Below are 23,922 nucleotides of genomic sequence, written 5' to 3' on the forward strand. Positions count from 1 at the left end.
TGTGTGTGTGTGTGTGTGTGTGTGTGTGTGTGTGTGTGTGTGTGTGAAGCTGTCAATTTGTCTCGCCCAGCTCCATCCAAAAACACAGACAGCCCATTGAGGCGTATGCTGCAGCGAAAAATAACAACTCCAACTGACAAACATACTTTAGTCAGCGTGCAAACACACACCCCGAGACAGATGGACGAGGTTTTGCATTTAAATTGAAGCTATAGTTTACTTTTTTATGCTTAAAGTACTTTTTTTCCCTGTGAAATCGTCGCTTGAGTTTGTGTTATAGTTGTTAATTCAAAGTATTGATTAATGCCGCACTGAACTGGAGAAAGATTCTCCCCGGGGGGGCTGCACTGTAGCACGAATTAATCCAGACCACATTCAGCTGCAGGAGGAGGCGTTTAGGGCCCATAACTACCGCCCTTCTGTCTGCTTATCACGGTGCTGTGAGGGGGGTCAGGTAGGGCATTTGAGGTCATCTGAAGCTAAGCAGTGTGACTTTGTGTTGTTTTGCTCCCAGCGTGTGTGTGTGTGTGTTGCATAGTAGCAGAGAAAAAAAATCCATAGTCCAAGAAGTGCTCGCCCCTCAGCCGCTCATGCCTCCACGATAGAAACCATTAGACCATTGGGCTTCTTTTTTTTACTTTACATTTGAATCTGTCTTGCATTCATACAGTCCTCCCTGCCTTCACAGTTTGCTCAATAAATGAACAAAAAAAACTGCTTAAAACAACTAAGTAATTCTCGCCTCCCAGTGGTATTTGACTCATTTATTTGTGCCGTGATCGCAGATATGAAAAATGTTTGCCTCCGCAGAGAAGCTTTTTGCTCTTGTTCTTATTATTCTGTCATTATGTGCTTGGTGTCAGCTGTTAGGTGACAGGTTCTCCTTTTCCTTTTCTGTATTTTTAGATTCTCCTTATGTGTTAGAGAGGAAGATTGTAGATGTTAACTCATTAAACAAGTCTGGATAGACCTTATTAATGAGTTTTCCCCTGAGCTATGCATGTGTGTGTTCACTGCGGGGGAAGAGTCTTCAGTGTCTTGGTAAAATAAGACGGCTAAGAAGAAAAGTAGCATTTACATATTTGGGCTAATCACTAATCTAGCGTACTAAACTCTGAATCACAGCAATGTTGACACAGGTAAATTCTAACACTGGATCAGTGAGATGTAATAAAAGCTTTGACTGCATTTCCGCGGGATTAGTGTCTTCATCAGTGAAATGAGAAATACAGCAGGTGGATTGTGAAGACCAAAGTTCATTAACTTGAATTTCCTTCGCCACATCAAAGAAAACGTTTAGCCTACAGTGGCCAGGGCTCAGTCTGCAGAGGCAGCGTGGGAACATTGCAAGAGCGAGAAGATAGCGCATGAAGGCAATATCAAAGACCTGATGCACAGTTTTATTATGCATGTGAAGCTGTTCACTGCATATGTTATTGTTCTTACCTCAGGTTGTTGTCAGTAGTGATTATTTCCCAATCACCTGACAAATTCAAACGTGGAGTTCGGCGAAGCACAGCCATTATTTTCTGCTAGTATTGCACCGATCTCCATTTGCTACGTCTTGTAATATTTTACATTTTCTAGCAGTGGTGTGAGAAGATCTTAGGTCCTCACATCCTAGAAAAGTATGAAAGTATTTTCAGCACAAATGACTTATAGTATCAAAAGTAAAAGCAGTAAAGTGGTCTTCATCAGTGTTTAACTTATATATATATATATATATATATATATATATATATATATATATATATATATATATATATATATATATATATATATATATATATATATATATATATATATATATATTGTTCCCAGATTAATATTAATGCTGCATGTATGTATTATGTTGCATTTAACTGCTGTACATGGTGAAGGTGTTATTTATATCATACAGCCGTCAGATGTGGTCGCCAGTCTGCATGAGCACTATCTCATGTTGCTAACCCAAGCTCGCAAACATAAACTTTGCGAATGCTGGCTAACATTGACGTAGCTAACAATTGCACTCTAACACAAACATCGCTAATGCTAGCTTAGGTTACCTTGACTAAGGCTAGCTAGCCAAGGTGAGGCAGTACAGTGTGCTGAGCGCTAATTGTAGAACTCAGCCATTTTTTTCCCCACAAACTGGCAACTTCCAAGACTCGTGGCATCTGTGATGAAACACAGATATCATGTGGTTCCAGTAGTGTTATACAACTGACTGACAAACCTTGATAGAAGCTGGAACCAACCCACTCTTACACAGAAATAACAATAATTTTGGACCCAACAAACATTTTAAGGTTACTAATCCACAATCAAAATAACATTTTTAAGGAAAATAGCTACTTTTATTCCTGTAACTTTCTAAAACTCTGTGGGTGTATTATTTAAAAAAAAAAAAAAGTATAAAGTAGTGTGAAATGGAAATGCTCAACTAAAGTGACACTACCTCATTTTTGTCCAGTACTTTCGTGCCATCAACTAAGCAGTGTTTACTATGACCTCCAGTGATGAAAGAATAAAAAAGATAAGGATCCATTTAGTTAAGTAGCCTTTTTGTCTGATGATGTGTACTGAATATATTTATGTAACACTTACAGATCCTGGAAAGAACATACAGAGAGTTTGAGTGGCAAATCCAGATATCATCGTTCCGCTAATAGTCCCTCTTTCTTTATCCCTTTATCTTTCTGCCGCTCTCCTGCCTCTTGTCTACCTCTTGACCCTTCTTTCTCCCTCTCTCCTCCTCCTCCTCTCTTTTTCTGTCTACTTGACACTATCTTACCTCTCTATAACTTCTTTGTCTCTCTCCTAATGTATCCTCTCCCCTCCTCCCCTTCTGCTCTCCCCTGCTCTCCCTGGTTCACAGCGGCAGAGGAAAAAGCTGCAAACATGAAATAAATTATGAATCATTTCTATAGGCTGCTACACCTGTAGTGAACTACTCTGCAGAGAATGATGAAAACAAAAGCAATAAATCAAGGCAAATCCACAACTCCGAAGCAATAGTCCTGCAGAAATATTCCATAGTCATCTCTCCAGAGAGCGCTGTGCCACTGAAATAACCCTGATCCCTCGCACCCTCCGGTAGCCTCAACGGTCTAATGTTGTGAGGCAGAGAGGCTGGTTTTGCCCATATTACCAAAACAAAAAGAATAAAATAATCATCAAGATGGACACTTGCCACAGAACTTGCCTCACAATCTTAGAATATTCCTTGCAAAGCTTTCAGAAATGTTCCATCAGATTTTTGAAGTCTGGTTTGTCAAATGAAGTCCGTTAATCGATTGTAGATCACACCTGTGTAATTGCACTCATTACACATCTGGGTGTGCATACATACACTCTAAATGCTACTTAGAGTTAGGACAAGATTGTTAAGTTTGGGTTGGAATCAGCACTTTCATATTAGAATTACATAATATGCATAACATAAGCTAATTATTCCAAATCTCCTGTTGCTCTTTATACAGGCGGCCCGTGTTGAAAATAATACCGCGCAAGTGCCCTCTTGGATGACACATTACACTCTCAGTTGCCCCCTCTCGTTGACACGTTCTTGTTGGCTCACTAATGGTGTCTTTCCGCTTAATATTTCTTTAACAAGAACTCTGAATGCCTTTGGAAAAAAGAAATGTGCAGGATCCATTCATCCAGCATGACTTGCTGCGAGAGAAGTATTCGAACGTCTTTATCACCTAACGGCTGACCTTTCCAGCGGGAAAAACTTCTCACACAACCACTTAAATGGTCTTGCAAGGCAGACACAATTTTCAGAAACAACGTTCACTCAGTGCTCGGTAGAGACTGTCTCAGAGCTCGCCACGTCCAGCAAAACCACACCTATCCTGGGGGGAAGTGCCAAATTTAAGTTTGACACATTAAATGCTGTGTCACCTGACTTCCTCCTTTGCTTGTGTCATAATTACTACAGCCACTAGAGGTCACAACCGCACAATGGATGGTGGATGAATGGTCGCACGAAGCAGCTTGAATGGGGTTAAGATTAGGTCAGGCTGTTATTCTGGTGAGGGGGGACAGTTTTATGTGCTGTATCCATCTGAGGAGCTTTTACCACATGTCTTCACACTTCACACGTGACCTGATGACATAAAAAAGTGCTCGTGTCCGTTTTTTTCCAAGAACATTTTTCATCTGTTCTCTTAAGTGTTCAAAAAACGTCCAATCTAGTTTAAGTATTCTAAATGCATTCCGCTTGTGTATTACCGAGGTTTTCAGGCGAGGCCAGGTATGAATTTTAAAATCATCAGAGGCTGGCAGTGTTTGTGGATCGTAAACACATCTGTCACTAGTGTTTAATTGGTAAACAAGTCTGACCGCTGTGTGTTTGTTTGTAAACAACCATGTCCCTGCATGATATGAAAGGTCATTACAACAACCTGTCTACCACTCTCTCTGCTGTGTATCGGAACTGACACAGACGCATTTCATTTACATTTAAATTGCCGGCACGCAGATGATGCTCTTATCCACCCGGCATTCGCGGTAAAACAAATTCATTTTCTTAGATCATCACCTTTCGCCAGCGCGAAACCCAGTGATTTGACAAGAGCACGATACGGGAGAGACTGATGTGATTGTAGTTTTTGAGCTCAGGACGGGAGCAACACATTCATTCTAGTGACCAAGACAAAGTCAAAAAGTTGTTTTGCTATTGTTGAGCGCAGAGAAGACGAGGCTGGGTGGATGGATGACTATGGTGCTGCAGGGAAGAAGGACCTCAGCAGCCGGTAGTAGCAGAGCACAGCAGGAGGTGTGCAGATCTGAAACATGATGCAACAAGTACCACACACATGTGCTTTAAAACTTGACTTTGAAGAACACCTGCTGATTTGAGACACGAGTAATATGTGAGGGGACTCGTGTTTGAGTTGTTTTTGAGGTGATTTTTTGATGTACATTGGTCTCTCTTTTTTTTTCAATAAACCCAGATAGAAGCTGTCAAGTTGTTGCTTTCATTCCAAGGTTGATAAGAGGGGTATACATATCCAGTGCCTACCATGGATAAACAAGTGGATCAGTGTAGCATTCTGCCCTCAAAGGTAATTATTGCACTGAGTTTAATTTGTGTTGTGAAAGAAATTCTTTTCCCTTACCCGACTGTCATATTGGTGTAAAATGTTGAAATGTGTTCTTTTCTCTCATGGCTGTACTAGAAATATTTTGAGATCATATCATAGAACGGATGTCTTAGGTTGAGTAAAAGTAAAGGAAATGCCAAAAATAGGGCCCAGAACTTACACTGTACACTGTTCGTAATTGTTTTAGCTGAGCAACATGTACAGTTTTTAATATTCTGAAGTTAATTAAAATTATCAACACAATGTGAAAAAATATCAGTTTTACATTAAATATAAGTCAAAGACATCTATGTGTTTTGTAGCAGAGGTATCAACTAAAGTCAGCATGGTAGCCTCAGCCCGTCCTGAACTCAAGTGGCGATTATGAGTCATGGTAGCCTGATCTGAAAATCTCCTCATGGCAATCAGTTAGAGAGGATGGTCTGTTTGCTCTACTTAGGGAGCCAGGAAACACTGCATTCACAACAGCTGAAGAGATCAGTGTGTTTAATGGGGAAACTACCGTTCGCAATCTACTATATCAACTCTGCTGCACACACAACCCATTAACACTAGTGGACAACTGAACATAAAGTTAGGAAGTAGCACGCTAGCTAGCGCATTGTTGTCTTAAGGGGACACCCAGGTGTGTGTGGACAACGGAGGACAGCTAAGAAGAAGAAAGAAGAAGATGGGAAGAAGAGCATTTCAGTTGTGCTCCCTGCTCACCCGATCAAACACTTCATGGATTTTGTTAGCAATACCAGGACCAGCTGTCGAGGCTGTCATCAAATATAAATACAAGCCAATCAGACGCAGAGTATATCGGGTCTTACAAGAAATCCAGTTGGCTTCATAATAACCTTTGCTGTGAGCTTCTAGGTGGACAGAGTCAGATAGCTGCTCAGCTAACTGAGCCAACGTGTCAACAACAGCAACAGTTAGCAGCAGTTACCCATTACACTGGTGATGTGCTTTCCCTTATTTTTTTCGAACATGAATTCAACAGGTGGGAAATTCTTACATGTTGCACTTCTAAACTGAGTTTTAAAGTGGATTTCTTTCTCTATTGTAATAGTTCTATTTGTTTTTTAGAAGACCAGATTTCGCCTTACATTTTTAACCAACAAATGAGGGTTGCAAGCAAAAGCAACAGTGAAAAAGTGTTCAGTCCTCACCTGATGAGAAAATAAGTCTGCGATCCAGGTCCATTATAATATAATAGTGCTTCTGTCACACAGGAACGCAAACAGAGGCAATGTAGTTTTGTACCCCAGGGCTCAGGCCAATTTAAAACATATTAGTGCTCTTGTCGTGTTGGGACCCAAACTGAGAAAATGCAGTTTCTCAGGCTGAGACACAGGCCAGATAAAATATCCCGGAACAAACAGGATTAGGAAGCATCCATCAACCAGCCAAATTCACTTTATTCTCTGCAGTTGTGATAGGCTACGGACGATGCTCTTTGTATCCTCAGATACCCCCAACCTTCAACTGCTGTCATTTAAACACAGCATCGGTTATAATCCAATTCAGTTGATGCAAAGAGAGTACTTGAAATGTGTTTGTATTTGTGTGTGCATGTCAATCCCCTGGGAAGAATCCATAATGAACAACAGGACAGAAGCAGCACGAGAGTCTGTCAACACTGAACTGTTTGCGTGTTTGAGAGTTTTATTGTGTGTGCACAGGCAAAATGGCAGCATATTTTATTAGCCGATGTATTGTTTCACTTTGTGTGTGTGCTCGTGTGTGTGTGTGAATGTCAGCGTGGCAGTGATCCATTGACCTGACAGCTCTTCCTGAGGGAGTGCACACATCCCTGTCATTACTGCAGTGCCCACTGCTGATTGACTGCTTTCAGCACCGCTCAGGAGATGTCAGTCAGTCAGCCAGTCACACTGTTGATTTCAAGCCAAAGTCAACACACTTGAGTGGTGCTGACAGTGCCGACCGGCCATTGATGATATATGAAGTCCGTTTTATTAACAAAGTTATTGACCTACCTGTGTTATCAGGATTTCCAACTATGCCATGGGGTCTGCACATCAAGAAAAAGTCAATAATACTTTTGCTTTGGTGGAAGCAAAACATTACTAGAGTTAGTCAGCAATACGATGCTCCAGCAGTCATCCAAAAATGCCAGATGATACAATAAAAATGTCAGTTTTTTTTAATCCATGTGTCAATTATTGTGGAGAGTTTCTCTCTCAGCAGTTGTCTGGGCAGAATTTCTTTAAAGTGAAACTCTCACCAAAATGCAATTTAGGCTTTTTGTCGTGAATGTATATGAGTCAAACCTTCATGTAAAAGCATAATTATGACGAAAGAGGCACTTTTAGGATTTACCATATTTTTGTTTTTGGGTCAAACTCATTTTCAATGGGAGTGCATGGGGCACTTTTACAATAGCATCAAAATCGCTATCTTTAAAACACTAATAAGGCTCGACACAACATGAAACTTTGCTCGTAGTATCACCAGGGTGTACACAGATTTTACTAAAAAGAAAGATTTTGAACAACTCTCCTTAGCAGTTGCTTGTTCCGCTAGCCGCCGTCATGGCAGCAGAAAAGTGTCGAATTCCGAATGTGATTTAATATGGGGGAAAGTTAAGGTGGACTGCTTCTAAAGCTCCATATAAATGCACGGATAATTTGTTGTTTTGTCACTAGCGAAAAACAATACTGAGCATTTATATTATGATATCATGATACTGTTAATTGAACAGTAGCTGTAAATATTTAAAGGACGGGCAGCTGTTTTTTGTTACATCTTCTAATTGTTTATAGTTAAAGGCCCCACACACCCTTGAATCCATGTATTTCAGAACAAAGCATTTTAAATGTGGGTTTTGTGCGTGTATGTGCACATTTAATCCATATTTTTACATTACACACCTATTGTGATGAAAAATGAAACAATGTTTTCATGTCAAAACATAAACTGGGACCAAAATAGTGAGAAACGTAGAGTCAAAAATAGCGCAACATTCACAGCTGGAATTCAGTTCAGTTCTTTCAAATGTTCTGATCAACAGCTTATGACACAGGTTATTAGGCACCAAAACTTCAATATCACACACACACAGAGACACACACATGTGCACACACACACACACACACAGTGTTTTTGAACTCCAGCCTTGTAAAGGATTGTTCTGCTCAGCACCTTCACATCTGATTAATTGACTTGTCAGCACAGTATTTTTATCCTGTTCCCCTGTGTACGTGTGTGTGTGTGTGTATGTGTGTGGGTGTGTGTGTGTGCGCGCGTGCATGTGTCTGTGTGCGTGTGCATGTGTCTGTGTGCGTGTGCATGCGCAAGTCTGCAGTCCTTCCCAGTGTCCTCTCTATACTGGTGTTACTCCCTAGGCATTATGGCAACACAACCTATATGAGAGTCTGTGTGCATGCATGTGTCCTCTTACACACATGAGCCAGCGTGTGTGTGTGTGTGTGTGTGTGTGTGTGTGTGTGTGTGTGTGTGTGTGTGTGTGTGTGTGTGTGTGTGTGTGTGTGTGTGCGTGAGAGAGAGAGTAGGCTGTGGTGGGCTGGCCTACGGGGATTTTCCTGCTCTGTGCTGGACTCTGATTGGCTGAAGCCTGTGGGCACTTCCTCTTCTCTTCCTACCCTAAAGGTGTGTATGAGAGAGAAAGAGAGAGAGAGATGAACATACATAGAGGGAGTGAGAGTGACAGTGAAACCTGTACTGTTAACACATTTACTCTCCATCACCATGACAAAATGCAGTTATCTTTATCCACGCTTAGCTACCATTTACACTGCACCCGCTAACGTTATTTAAGGATTCATTGTATTTGTCACAATGCAGAAAGTCTGATAAATCCAAGTGTACGTACAATTTGTTCTTGGGCCTTTAAAGGGCACTCAGTAATACCCCATAACACACCAACATGAACACCAACACACATCAGGGCTTTGCCTTTTATTGGTGCGATTTCAGAGCGACTATGATGGAAACACAACAGACTAATTTTCACAGATGCTATGGCGCTCTTTGGAGTTAAAGATGCTGGCTTGTTAGCACATTTCCATGCATCTCTCTTCAAGCAGCAATTGAACATCGTACAGTTACTGCTGAGATTGAAAAAAGTAAAATATATTAAAACAGTAAGCACCATCACATGTTGGTTGGTTGGTTGGTTGGTTGCTTAATTTTTGTGCAGATCAGAAAAAAAATAGACTGATCCAGGATTTTTTCTTGCTTTCTTTAAGATAAAGCACTTTAGGGCAATCAAGTTTGTTATTAGATTAGACTTGATTGAATTAGAAGGGACTGACAGGCTTTGCACCCTACTAAGTGCCATTCTAGTTCAGAATGTTATCGATTAAGACTTTTTCAAACAAGTAATATCTTTTGGATGTAGTCTGTAGACCCAGATTTGAAAAAACACATTTTAAAAAACCATATCAAGTTGTCTCAGCTTTGGCTCATTTACAGACATTTCTGAACAGAAAACCTTAGTTAAATACCATGGTGGAGTTTGTTAAGGCAAGTGTTTACCACTCAGGGAGGATCTAATGAAAGATCTTATTGAGTTTTATTGTGGGAATTGTAGGCCCAAGTGTTTTAAGAGCTTGACACAGATTAGAGATTTAAGTCAGGATACAGCAGCCTCTGTTGAATTGATTTTGAATATACATTTTTAATCTGTCTCTCACAGGTCCCCAGACTTTACGGAAGTGTGGTAGTAAAATGTTTGGGTGTTTTAAAGCCATGAATCAACTCCCTACAGACCCATTTCTGTCTGTGTCTTCAGTCAGTCTGCTCTGATTGTTGCACTGACAAGCTTGTCATGTTGCCATGGTGACTTTGGTAAATTAATTCATTGACACAATTAATAGTAGAGATGTACGACTGTTGCTTTTAATATTTCATCTCATTTCATTTCTTCATTCTTTCTTTTCTTCTTCACTGACTTGCAGCTGCGGTGCGCGGTCTGAATTGTTTCGCCTTGAGGAAGGAAGTCCTTTAAACCTGCTGCGTGTTTGCTTTACTGCTGTTTTGTTTCTCATCCCTGAATGTGGTTGTTGTTGTCGTTGGTGTTGTTGTTGTTGTTGAGCCTTCCTTTGCTTCGGCCACTATTTTCACTATTAAATTCCCAGCAAAGTTTACTGTTTAATTGCGCTAATGTAATCGTGTTGCTGGTTGCTGTGTGCCGGTAAGGACAGACAGAAACATCTGATAATGCTGGATAAATAAGTAAACGGTGCGATAATGTGCAGTGGCTGAGGTTCAAATTTGCACATCGGAATACAGATTTTGAAATCATATCTGAGGTTGAGGAGCAAAGTGTCTGACAACGAATGCTGCGGAAGAGTGACAGGGCCCTCAACAAGAAGTTCTAGTTTCATATGAAAAAGACATCAATCACCACTGTATGTCTTCATCTCTACAGTCGAGGGCTAAAAGTTGGTACTAAATGCTTCTTTTCTCCATCTCTGGCTCAGTAGGCAACACTCTCCACCATGCAGCACTGGCAGAGATCGCCGCTGTTAGACTATTAAAAACAATAAACATCTGGTTTTCTTTCTGGCTCATATTGCCACAATGTGTTGCAGCATTAGCTAATTAAAATCTTCCCTATATACACACACAAGCTTTCATGCAAACACTCTTGATTACACTGCCTTACTCAGTCGACTACATACACACTCAGAGGAATTAGCGTGCACAAACACACACATGCACATTAAATATAGACGAACATTAAAGAGTTTGAGGAAATTAAAAGAAACACATAAAGAACTTCAAAACTCCAATTCCCAACCTCCCACTGGGGCAATCCTGGCTCTTTTCTTAGATTCAGAGCCAATCAGGAATGAGCTAAATGAGCCTCAGTCATCAGAGGGCTGACTGATTGGTTTGGGGCCTTTGAGGGTGAGATAGGCGCTCTCAGAGAAACACATTCATCTAAAAAAATAACCCAAACAAGACTTTTCAGTTCGGCACCACATGTTGAAGACATTTGTTTACTTACAGAGGCTGACATTCAAATCGACGTGGCTCAATCTCAGCTCAGTGGAGACGCAGCAGGACTGCTATATAAAGTCATACAGCTCAGACTGCAACCGCTAATTTGTCTGCATTCACAACACTGACATTAGCTCTCTGCAGTCTGTGCTACTCGGGATGTTGCATCTTCATCACAGGAAAGTTGTGTGTTTTGACTGTCACATTCATCTACAGATGAAAACTTAGCTGAGTAAACTCTGCCAGCAGGGAGCATATTTTTTTGGGCGGATAATGTAATAAAAATGTAATTGCCAATAAAATTGTACCGCTTTTTATGAATATACACATCCTGCTGATATCACTCTCACTCAGCAAGGCATGCCGTATAATGTATGCAGTCTAAATTGTAGAGCAGTGAAATGTAAAAGATCAGCAGGTGTTCTGAGAAATAGCTGCAGCTCACAGGCGTATCCCTTTAAAGGTTACCATCACAGCTGAGCTGTAAAATACAATGTGTTGATTTGGGTTTTTGTTTTCTGTCTGCCAAATATGATTACCAAGTCTTTAGACATCATAATTTGTAAGGTCTCCCCGTAGCACATCACTTAGACAGCTCGTATTTGTGACAGCAGTAAATTTGAACTGCCGCTGAAGAATGAATAGTTATAGTAAAGAGGATTAAAGGAGCAGTATGTGGTTTTAAAGAACCTCTAACTCAGTAGTTTAATATTGAAGGTATTGAGGTGATAATACAAACTCAGAAATAATTTTTTCTCCATAACTAAATAAACAAGCTGTTCTCAGAAAATAAGGTCTCAAGAACACTGTTTGACGCCAGAAAGGTGGCAGGGTCCGCCAAATGTAAACAACAGTATGACATTTGGTTGTGTTGTGAAAGTGCTGTGTTGTAGGCAACTGGACTTGTTTCAGTTTCTTGGAGACTTTAAGCACTCATCAAAGAGCCTTCTTCAGTTCTAACTAACTAGAGGGGAGTTGCAGGATTTCAAACCCTGTGTGGGAGTGTCCTTACAGTGTCATTAAGGACACTGGTGAAGTCTGAGTTTCAGAGTCGTCAGGGCCACTTGACTAAACCAGCTTTCGTGGTGGTTGCTAGGGCTAGGTGAGCCAAGGTGTGAATGGTTGTTAACACCTGGGCTCACCTAGCTCCAGCAACCCAAATAAAGGCTTGTTTAAAAGCCTGCAACTCTCCTTCAGAAGCGTTTGGATGAGAGGGGAGATGTCTTCAAGAAACAGAAACACATTTCACAGATGCAATACCTAGTAGATTGTCAAACTGTGCAAGTTTGAGCTCTGTGTTTCAGAGTTGTTGGGGCAGCTTGCAGGTCGTTAAAGGTCGGTTAGGTTAGCAACCCATAAATGGTCCTAACGACTCTGAATTAGGGGTGAAATGTCTACAAGAAACTGAAACCTACATTACAGCACTAAGAATTACCATGACCTGGATCTGGTGCTCAGTGTAACTAGTGTAAGTAGCAATATTATAATTTCACAATAACTGACGCACCAGCTCCACTTTGAAGGCTTTAGATGTGTTAGCTAGAGTATGTACACCAATCATTAATTATAATGTGAGCATTTATACATTGAAGTCGCAAAGCTAGATCTTCATGAATGAATGATGCAGCGTACCAATCAGCCAGAGGATTAACGTCCCGTACACTGGTTCAGACGGGACGCACAGGAAGTCGCATCCATTATTTACGCAGCCATCATCGGGGGCTCGGAATACTGAATGTATTTCCACCATTCATAAATCTGCATTGGGCATCACTTATCTTGAATACTTCTTATTGTGACACGACATGTGTTTCCTTTTCTATTTAACAAGCCGTCTGCATTGTGCATGTGTAGCTCCATATTCATGCAGCCAAAAATAACGCCTGTGTGTGCATGTGTGTGCATGTGTGTGACCACCCTTACAAAATGATGGTGAAACCTCAGGAAGTGGCTAATCGGTCAACTACCCGATATATGGGAAGCATCCTTACCTGTGTGTTTTGGTTTCACAGCTCTGGGCAACATGCAACTATATTTCTCTCTCACTATTTTCTTTTTATTAAATGAGTGAACATGGCAGCAAGGATTTGGGCGAATATTCATCTGAGAAGTGGTGAAAGAGACGTTGAGATAGACACAGAGACATGCAAGGCAGGAGTATGCTATGACTAAATTATAGATGACCTGTGTTGTCAGCCTGCTCTTAACTACTGGAGCTTTGGTTCTCTACTCATTTGTGTGTGTGTGTGTGTGTGTGTGTGTGTGTGTGTGTGTGTGTGTGTGTGTGTGTGTGTGTGTGTGTGAGGGAACCATCACTCATCTGAAAGGCTCAGGGTTCAAGCAGTGAACCCTGCTGAATTTGCCCTGCTGAGAAAGATGGTGAATCTCCACCAGCTCCAGTGGTGCTTTAACACAACTGACCTGCACTCTAAAGTGCCTGCAGACAGCGACTACAGTGGAGATCCTCCCTGCAGAGATCAATGAAGTATCACATTCGCTCTTATTTACCACTCTTGGCGAATTATGCTGTCTCAGATGTTTCTTGCGGGAGAGACCTTTGTAGATGAAATGTGATAGTAAGACAGGTAAGAAAGCACCTGACCGTCTTGGACCAGCGAGCATCACTCTTACAGCATTAGCACAGCTATGTGGATTGATCGAATTCATCTCAAGCCTATATCAGATAAAAAAAAACAGCATGTGTCAGTGTTTTAGTACATATATTATCACACTGGTGCTGATTTTAGTATGATTCCCAGGTCAACTTGGGTTGTGGCCACCAACTGAAAGTATTGTTATTGAAAGACCTGGGAATTAAACTTACTGAACAACCATCTTTCTCAGGAGTTGTTTATTGCACCTTTGAGTTGTATGGGGTTGAACCCAAAGGGAGGAAGACGTAACACTGTGATAGAAAAATAATATTTGCGCACTTGTTTTTAGCTTTTGACTTTACTCCTGTAGGCCTCATCCAGATCAAATCAGGCATTGCGATGAAAACGTAATTTTGATTGTGTGAATACTGCTAATGCGGTGGCCCTGCAGCAGAAGAATGAAACGGAATCACCTATTGGAGGAAATCAACCCAATGTTATCCTGCGGTGGCCAGTCGTACTGTATAAGCCAGTGATCAGAACGACTCGTCAAGCCATTTACACCTGCCTTCTATATGGGAGCAGGGTTCTCCCCAGACTGTGGAATAACGGCACTGCGCCGCTACACTGCTAGCTCAGTCCTATCTGTGGCAAGACGTGCCTAAAAGGACTTTGCGCATACTACTTCTATTGTTGCAATGGAAGTTTTTCATGTTTCGGTGTCAAGATGAAACACCAAAAAAACAATACCTACAAAAAAATTCCAAAGTCTAACAAATTGCTCTGAGTTTCTTTTCTCTTGCTCGGTGCCTCAAACTACATCGTGCTGCCAGGAGACTGCACCAGCAGAGGAGGAGAAATACTCTGCAAACTTGTTGTGGATGCAGGGAGCCTCTCTGGAAGAGCTGTTGCTCCCAAGCTGGGTTTGGTCTGAATGAGGCCAAGATTGCTGCACTGAATATTTTGGGTTTGGGGAAAGTGGGCGGACAAACGCAAGCCTTTTTAAAATATATCACCTTGGGCTCTGGAAACATGCGACTGATGGAAAATAATTATCAGCAAACGCACAGCTCATCAAATGATTGCAGTCAACAGCATGAGTTTCCAAAAGAGAGCGACGCTAATGAGTCATAACAACAGTCCACATTATTTCTGTTGGTTTCTAATTATATGCGCATGGACTTCAAATTAATTACTGTTGTGTTTGGCCCATATATGTTGAGAGGAGGTTAGCAGGGCTTTTACTGTAAGGTGTTAGCGAGCAGACTCAGTATGCAGACTCCTATCATATTAGCACAGTTGAGGCATTAGCTGGCGAAGTAAGAATGGATGTTTTTCCTCCCTGGGTGCTCCTGGGAGGATAAACAGGCCATCCATAATTAACAGCCGCTCCGCCTGCGTTCTGATCCACTCCGCTTTAAAAAGAACAACTGCCACCATTGGTTAGAGAGGGAGGGAGAGTGAGGGAGACATCGAGGAAGTGTGGGAGAGACAGAGGCGCGGAGATGTGGAGATCACGCTCCGGCAAAAGACTCCGTGGCGTGATATGACTGACACGTACGTGAGCAAAGACTCGTGAACTGTTGTAAACATGCTGTTTCACGCTCATAGTTAAAAGCACACAGATCCATGCCACTGCATATACAGTACCACACACACACACACACTTGCGCAGTGAAATACCCACATGCATTATCTGCCTCACACTCAGAGCAGCGCACACATTTCGCTCCTGGCTCTGGAATAAACAGTGAGCGATTTTATAATGTATTTAGTGAGAATACATTGAACAGTGAAAACAGGAAGCTTCCACTCTCTTTTTCCTCAAACAAGAATACATTTATCTAGTCTTATTAGGACTTAATATCAGTGTATCCATGAGCTGTACCTAAGGTTTGCGCTCATGGATGTAGGACACATTGAATAATTATAGAATTTAGTAGAGAGCTGACCAAACAGTGAGGCTGCTGTCAGTCATTATAGAGTTTAGATTATTAAGGCTGTAATCAACAGGTGAACAAAATATGAACATTTTTCATTTCTAGAACATTTTGTGGTGGCACTGTGATCCACTTTAAAAGGGATTTCCGGTATTTTTAAAAGTGTGCCTGTCGTCTTTTGGTTTGTAAATGACTAATAAGTACAAACAAGTTTTGGAACTGGTCCTGTGGATCGCCGCAGCACAAATGGCAGCTGTGGGCTCAGTTTGATGACATTACAAAACCGATTCCTACAGAGACAAACTCCCTTTAAGAGAGTAGAATCCTTCTCGCAACAACAACTAAGTCACTCTACCTCCAGGCGACTCATTTAGAGAAACGGTCATTTTATTAGCGTTGAACACTTGATTCAAAGTGCCTGTGGAGGTTTACTGGATCAGTTCCAAAACAAGTTGTATCTATTGCTCATTTGCAAAACATATCATGTCTTGATAGAATACAGTGTGTAAATATATACATATATATAATAAAACAGCCAATTATGTGCATTTTATAGTATCTCATAAGAAAAGGTTGAGGTCATGAGGTGGTTTCTGCCTTTTTGGAGGAAGATTTTTTGTGCTCAATAGGAGATGGAAACAAATCTTTCTGAATAGGTTCATGACATAGTGAACATTAAACACCCATGACTAATCAGCTGTTTCCACTCTATGAGAAGAAAAAGTTGTTTCCCCCTAAAAATTCTTTGAGGATTATTTGCAGAAACAACTAGTTAGTCTGTTGTTTCCGGATCGTGGCCTCTTCTTCTTCGACTCTGTTTAATCCAGCCTTGGGTAATGCATGTATACTGACATCTTCTGACAAACCTACTAATTTGCTCGAAAAGCCTCTGCATTCCTGTTTCCTTTTATTTGGACTTTTTGTCATGGTTTGAGTTTTGGGTTTGGTTGTTTCCTGTTTTATTGTGTGCTTCCCTCCTTGTGTGTCATGTCATGCTTTTCACTTCCTTCATTTGTCCATTTCCCTCCTTTTTCCTGTTCACATGTTTCATGCGTTAATTAGTTCCGTTTCCTTATGGCAGTCCTGGATCTCCTGCGCTCCTTGTGTTGCTGCCTGATGATGTTAGCAGCATTTCTTTGGTTTGTGCTCAGGTTTGTGTTTTGTGTACTTCTTGAATTATGCCTGCTCCTTTTTTTTTAACTTTTACTTTGTATCTTGGTATTTTGGACTTTTGGATGACACCTTTTTGGGACATTTCAAAATTTCACCTCACGCTCGTATGTAGTTGTATGTAGTGTGACCCACTGATTGAATATGAAGCAGTTGTGTGCTCTATGTGGCACTCGCGAGCACGTTTGTATAGTTTTTCTTAGGCAGTCTCACACGCTTTGTCTGACTTCCAGCCTATTTATAATACATGTGTGTTGTTGTGTGAGATGCATGCATCAGAATCCAGGACAGTTGTCATGGGGACCAGACTGATGCTGAAACAACAACAGTTGATTGTAGCGAGTGTTTCTGGCGAGTAAAAGTAGTACTGTTCCTTTGTGTCTTCTCTGTTCCCTCCTCTTTCCTCTCCCCTCCTTTGTCCCCCCTTTCTCTCACTCCTCTCTTCCCTCATGTCTCCTCTCCTCCTTTGCCCTGTCTCTCTCCCCCTCACCTCTCCTTGTCTCCCCTCCTCGGCAAATCTATATGCAATCATCCCGCTGCAGCAGTCTAATTTAAATGTGGAACAAATGTTGTGACAGACTAAAGCTGGATAGAAGTCCTTATCCGCACAGTGAGAACTGAATTATCCTGCTTGACTGAGCTGCTGACACACACACATTGAGAGGAGGAGAGAGAGAAGGGGAGACGGAGAGAGAGAGAGAGAGGGCATAAGTCTCGTCTGAATTAAACCAACCTCTCCGTCTGTCTATTAGTCACCCTGCAAGCCAGTAATTCCTTAATTCCACTATGGAGAGACATTCACACACATCTTTTTTAACTTGAGATTGTCTTTTGAGTTTCTTATTACCGCAGAGGTCCGACTGAGACACCGGGACACCTGTGGAAGACAAACTAAAGGGATACTTGTGAGAGACAGATTAAAAGTCCCGTTAAATGCTATCTCTTCCTTATGGGGTCAGTATGCTGAGAAAAAAAGTGCTGGTCAGAACCTCCCTCCTCGTCGGAACAGGGGGAACTGTAACTTCCTGAAACCGGCCATCAGTGAAGCACAGCTTTTTACATTTTTGACTGCAGATGTCAGAAATCCTTCATCTGTGTTTGAATGACTTTCAATGTCGATTAGCCCTCTCAGAGACTGGTGGAAAGTGGGTACAAAAAATACTTAATTCAACAAATCCTGCGGTTTATTGAACTTCACTGACTTCTGATCAAACAGTGACACGGGGGAAACGGGAGGTCTCGTCGAGTAATTCTTTGGTCCATTTTTACAGCTTTTTTATGGGCATCTAACTGTACTCGCTACTGCTAATGGAAACCAGTTTCTGGAAAAAAGGTTGCAAAAGAAACAACAATAGCTTCCCAAAAAAGATTATCTTGCACCAAAATGGGTCCCAGCAAAGCTTGCTCTAATTGTTCGCCGCAGACAAAACAGTTGTTTATCAGAGAATCCGTGTTGTCGCAAGCCAGAGTGTTTTTATTTTGGGTCATTCAGCCTGGATGATCCAGATTGCTGCTGTTACAATAACAACACATCAATGTTTAATAGTCTGCAATGCAGAGATAACGCGTCTGATAGTCACATTGAAATCTGTTTGTGTGTGCGTGTGTGTGTGTGAAATATGGGGGTTGAGGGAGAAAGTGTTGGGGTGTTTGTCATATATATATCCATATAACTCCATTTTTATAAATATTTTTTCACTTCCACAATCAGAGTCAGGCTATTATTTCTGACCATCCCTGAGCTGAGCGCCAAATCCTGTTTCATAACAATTTGATTCATTCCGCCAACAGGGACGATGATAAGAAAGCTGATAGTGCTGCCAAGTCCTCAAAGAGCAGACTACAGAAGACACAACATGAAACATTCAGCAGAAATTGGCAACTGCTTTTTTAGTGTAAATAAATCAATTAGACGTACAGTGCCTGGAAATAAAACACATTTTCCGAGGCCACGGGCCCATTTTCTGGTTCAGAGCTGCTGGTGCTGTTTCAAAATGGAGCTCATTTAGGTGTAAAAAACTAAACAAGGACACTATATTTCCATAAATTCAGACTGGATGTAGTGACTATCATCATGTTTTCAGGAGGCATGTGTCAAATTGAATATCATCACTGTGAACCCGAAAGGAATTCCACATTCAGATGTCCAGTTCTTAAAAAATTAACATTAAATACACAACAGCGCACATTGCTTAAAAAATAGTTCTTTGGCCGAGTTATACTCTCTCTGGAGTGTGGGCCAAGCGGGCTGCGGTGATGTCTTGCAACCGTGGCCAACTCGTGACGAACCACTTCTCCCAGTCAAACAAGCATGTACCATGATTGCGAGACTCGTGTCAGCGCAGGACACCAGAGCGGGGACAGTCTCTGTGTGTTCAGCTGTCAGTGCTTTTGTAGCTTCTGACTGATCTCTGCGGTGTGAAGTATAGTTTCCCACCCTGTTTGTATTTTCAGAACTCTGCTGCATTTCACTGTTTCATCGCGTTTGCAGCAGGCGCTTAGATCACGGCTCGATATTAAATGCTACTTTTTTTATATTGTGTGTGCAAAGGTATACTAACAGGTATAGCAACAGTGAGTGTTTTAAGTCAGTAAAAAAGAAAGAAGAGACCGGGTACTGCGTCCAGTTTGTGACCAATAATCAAAAGTGAATTGTTTTTTAATTCACGTAATGTTAATATGTGAATATACGTAAATGACATAACTGATGTCACATACGGTACATTTCGTGTCGTGTATGGGACTTTTCCTCATCTTAACCAGTGTCTTTTTGCCTGAACCAAACCAAAGTGTTAATAATGGCTCAAAAGTCATAATCTGCCACACTATGCAAACTGTTTACCAGCACGCTTGTGTTTTTACCAGTCTAACTGGATGTTGTTAATATGTTGTCACACATTGCCACTCACTTGACTGAGAAGCCTTTCATGTGCACAAAAAATGATGCGAGAGTGGAAGGTCAAGCGTCATAATTTGGAGCTTAAGGCCACTGACTGGGCGGCTGATGGTGAGAACGTGTTGCTTACTGGCTTCACCAAGTCGCCAAGGTTGTTGCTGGTTGAGCAGGGTTGGTGTCTTTAATCGCACGCGGCTGGTGCACTTATGTAACTTAATTAAATCCGTTTTTCACACTTACGCAGCTGCCACACAACAGAGACGACATCAAAGCCAACACCTGGATTCTGTTACATGTCATGAAACATAGAAGGGAAGTAGTCGCGGTACATTTTACAGGTGATGGGAAACATATAGTCCCTGTGGAGGAAGCGTACGCGAGCGATGTATGTTTGTTTAAAAAGGTCTACAGCTGCTGTGTGTCGGATGAAGTGACTTTGAGATCTGAATTTATTATTTTTTACGTTATTACAAACTCCGGCTGATTCTTGTTGCCGTGCTGTTTCCTTTGTATGCCCTAAGGCGCACACACACCCACACACACACACACACACACACACACACACAGGTGACTGTTGCTTTATGCCATGCTGTTCTCCTCAGGGCAATCACAGAGCAGTCACACACTCAGACACACACACACACACACACACACACACACACACACACACACCTGAATGTTTCCCTTCTTTTACCCATTTACAGACTGACAGACAGACAGGTTATCACGCTGACAGTCTATTATCTGTCTGTCTCCATCTCATCTATGCGTCCCAGTGGTGTTGTGTATTTTCGGTGGCACATTTAGGAAAAACAACAAGATTCTCTGGCAAAACTGAATTGACCTAAATTGGTTTAGCTCAGAGGAGAAAAAAAAAAAAAAAAAAGATAAGCTCATTAAATTTAATTTTAGTCTTTTTTTTCTGTCGATGTAGACTAGATCTCAAGGAAAAAACGTGCACCTATCTCCCGCAAACGTGGCATCTTGAAGTGTCTCAGAAAGAAAAATGTCATGGACAGTTTAAAGGGTCTCAGGAAAGGCTCATATTTCAACCAAACCGCATTCAAAATCCCCCGCGTTGTATCTGTTTGCTCCTCTTCCTCTCCACATCAATGTGTTCGGCCATTCTTCATATCTCTGTCATCTCTGTCTTGCCAGTGAATTCGTTTTTTTATTTCACCGTCTCTCCCTCGTTTGTGTGCCTGTGTGTGTGACCATGACTAACAGGTCACTGCTGTTCGGCGCTGCAGCCAATCCCTTCAGGTCCTCGTCGCTGCCGCTTGTTTAGCGACCTTGACAGCCTCTCTCTGTCCCTCCGAGTCGCGCTACTCCCCCTCCGTCTTTCTCACCCGCCTCTTTCTTTCTTTCTTTTTTTTTTTTGTTCTTTCCCCCTCGTTTCCCTTTTTACTTTTTCCCTCTGATCTCCTCTCTGTTCCTGCTCTTGTCCCGGTCTTTCCTCTTTGCTCCGTGTTCAGCAACCTTGACAGGATTTTTTCCATCCCTCCAGCGAAAAACCCCATCCCCACTCGCTCTCTGTCCCCCTCTCGTCTCTCTCTCTCTCCTCTCGTTCCTCCCTTTCATCTCTGTCCTCCGTCTCTCCCTATTCACAGCCCGTGATTTATGTCAGTGTGTTACACAGCCAGATTCAAACTCAACACAATGCCGAATGAATTGTGTCAGCATCGGGCAAACGTTAGCTGTGCGCCCTGCAGGTTGATGTTGCAGAGAACTTTGAGCCGCATCATTTCCAGAGTCAGAAAGACTTGAGGTTTAAAAGCATAAACACGATGATCCATTTATTGATTAACAGTAATGTGCAGGTCAGGAGCAGAAGTAGAACCAGCTGAAAAACATCCTGCAGCCAAGTGATAAATAGATATTCTCACTTCTGCGGGAGTTTGTCAGGCTGCTCCAGTGTGCCCCTCTTTGTTCCTTCCGCCAAGGTTACGCATCTTGTGTTTGTACTCGATTTTGCGCACACTGGATGGACCGTTTCATCCGCTGCACCTGCAGCCACACGTCTCCCACAGAGCCATGTGTTAGATTTTTTTTGTGAGAACAGCCATTACAGGGAAAAAGGCCGCTGTGACTTTTAGTTTCACTCCAAGCGAGTGTTGTGACTCCCACTTGGAAATAAACTCTGAAATCACTTCAAACATCGTCTACTGTAAGATCAGCGTGAGCCAGCAAACTCTTTGACTCACCTCCTCCCATTTGTCTCTCTCCTCCCCCGTGCCCTCTCCATCCCTCCCCTCTCTGCGACTTCCCCTCGTCCCCTTTCCCATCTTATCCTCTCTTTTCTATTTGTACCTCTTTTCTTCTCCCACTTCCTCCCTCCCTCTATCTACCTCCTTTCTTCTCACTTACCCGCTCTTCCTCTGCCTCTCCCCTCCTCTTTCTCTTGCTCGTCTCCTAATCCCTCCTCTCCACCCTAATTTAAACTCTTTGAAGCCTTCAATAAGGCTCCATAATAAGCTTCTCCCTCTCCAGGCAAGGCAAGGGAGCAGCCTCCCAGTTGCATTCTGCCACTGTGCGAGTGCTGGCGTGTTTGTGTGTGTGTTCTCTGTTTATTAGCGTCTCTGCTTGTGAGCTTTCATGCCTGTGTTTGTGCACGTGGCATGTACAAGTGTGTGTGTGTGTGTGTGTGTGTGTGTAGTGTGAACCTAAACGCTGAGCAGAGAGCCATGAGGGGAGCAGAGGAGCATATTGTGGAACACATCAGAATACGACTCAACTGCAGATTAAACTGTATAAGTAGGCTATTGATGCAAATTGTTGCACAAACAGTTAGAATTCATCTTCATATTATTGAATTGAATTCAACTGAATTGAACTGAATCGAATCAAATCAAATCAAATCGAATTGAATTTAATTGAAAAATCTGAAGTTTTGAAATCGATTTGGACTACCAACAGGAGACGTCGATCTACAAATGATGGCTGAGTGGATGTCACATCCTGAGCATTTAACACATTCATCCACTTGTCCATCCGCATAAAAAAATACCTATTTGTCATCAGATTTCCCACATAACGACTGGGAAAAATTTATCACACCTCAGTACTCGAACTCCACAGGTTTGTCTTGTCACTCCCGCTATACTCATCAGCTTCGGTCATTATTTTAAACACCTACACCTATGTTTACATTTCACTCGCATGTAACCGCTCGTGGCTGTGCAGATGCTGACCTTTGTCTGTGAGAAGCCGAGGGAGATTTACTATGACGTTGTTAATGTGCTGCAAAACCTCTCAGGAAAAGGGACCATGTGGGTGGTTGTGCATACGGGGTGTTTGAGACTTCTTTTCGCATGCTGTCACTTTCAACCACGGCCCTCACACACCAAACTGACCTCAATAACTACCTTCGACAAAGGCCGACTGCTGCGTCACCTCACGTCTCTTGCATCTCAGACAAAATGCTGCACTTGAACTCACCGCAAAGACTACAGCCGACAGCCAAAAGGCAGTCCTTTCCAATATGTGCAGATATATAAACCAATGTCGTGATTAAGCTGATACAGTAGCTTTTAATGAAGAATATGTCTGAACAAAAGTTGGCTATGAGGCAGAGAAGATGAACTAAGGAAAAACTTTGCTAGACTGGTGAAATCATGGCTACTACCACTGATTCTAAAAAGCAGCATGAATCATTTTTACAGCATTCTTTGAAGGCGCTGACAAACAAGCGTCATCCTGCCGAGGGTTGTTGATTGGAAACGCTTGAATGTGTTTTGGACGACCAGCAACCTTTATGTTGTTTCATATAGAGGACATGTGGTGTTACTGCAACAGGACAGGCTCGCTGGTTAAACTCTTGTCCTATCATGTATTTTAAAGGGAAATTCTGATATTTTTAAACCTGGGCCCTGTATTTATATGTTTGGGTGTGTAATTGATTCGTGCCCATCAAAACTTCGCCTCAGCCAGCGACTGCGACAGGGCTGCAATGTAATTCTTTGGGGCAACTTCAACCCACAATATTACGTCCAATAAAAGCGCTTAGTTTTGCCAATGACAGGCTGAGGATGTCATGCCAAGTGTGTGACATCATCACTGAAGCAATTTCTTTCTGTTGAATAATAAGATCCTCTTTGTAACGAGAAATCTAAGTCTGTGAAGTCAAGTGAAGGAGAAGTCTTGCGAGGTGAGCCTTTACAGTGATTGCCTCATCGTCAAAATCTGTTTAACATTCAGCCAAGACTTTGGTGGGACATTTTTAGTTGCAGTTTAAGTTGACTCAAGTTTCCACC

At 42.0% G+C, this 23,922-nt stretch overlaps 1 long non-coding RNA gene across 3 annotated transcripts in view; it reads left to right on the plus strand.

Annotated features, from left to right (window-relative positions):
* Positions 1–23,922, plus strand: part of LOC119005766 — a 175,962-nt gene that overhangs the window by 69,948 nt on the left and 82,092 nt on the right. The gene's annotated exons all lie outside the window — the stretch shown is intronic.

Source organism: Acanthopagrus latus, chromosome 17 (genome assembly GCF_904848185.1).
Source record: "Acanthopagrus latus isolate v.2019 chromosome 17, fAcaLat1.1, whole genome shotgun sequence".
NCBI classification, from domain to species: Eukaryota; Metazoa; Chordata; class Actinopteri; order Spariformes; family Sparidae; genus Acanthopagrus; species Acanthopagrus latus.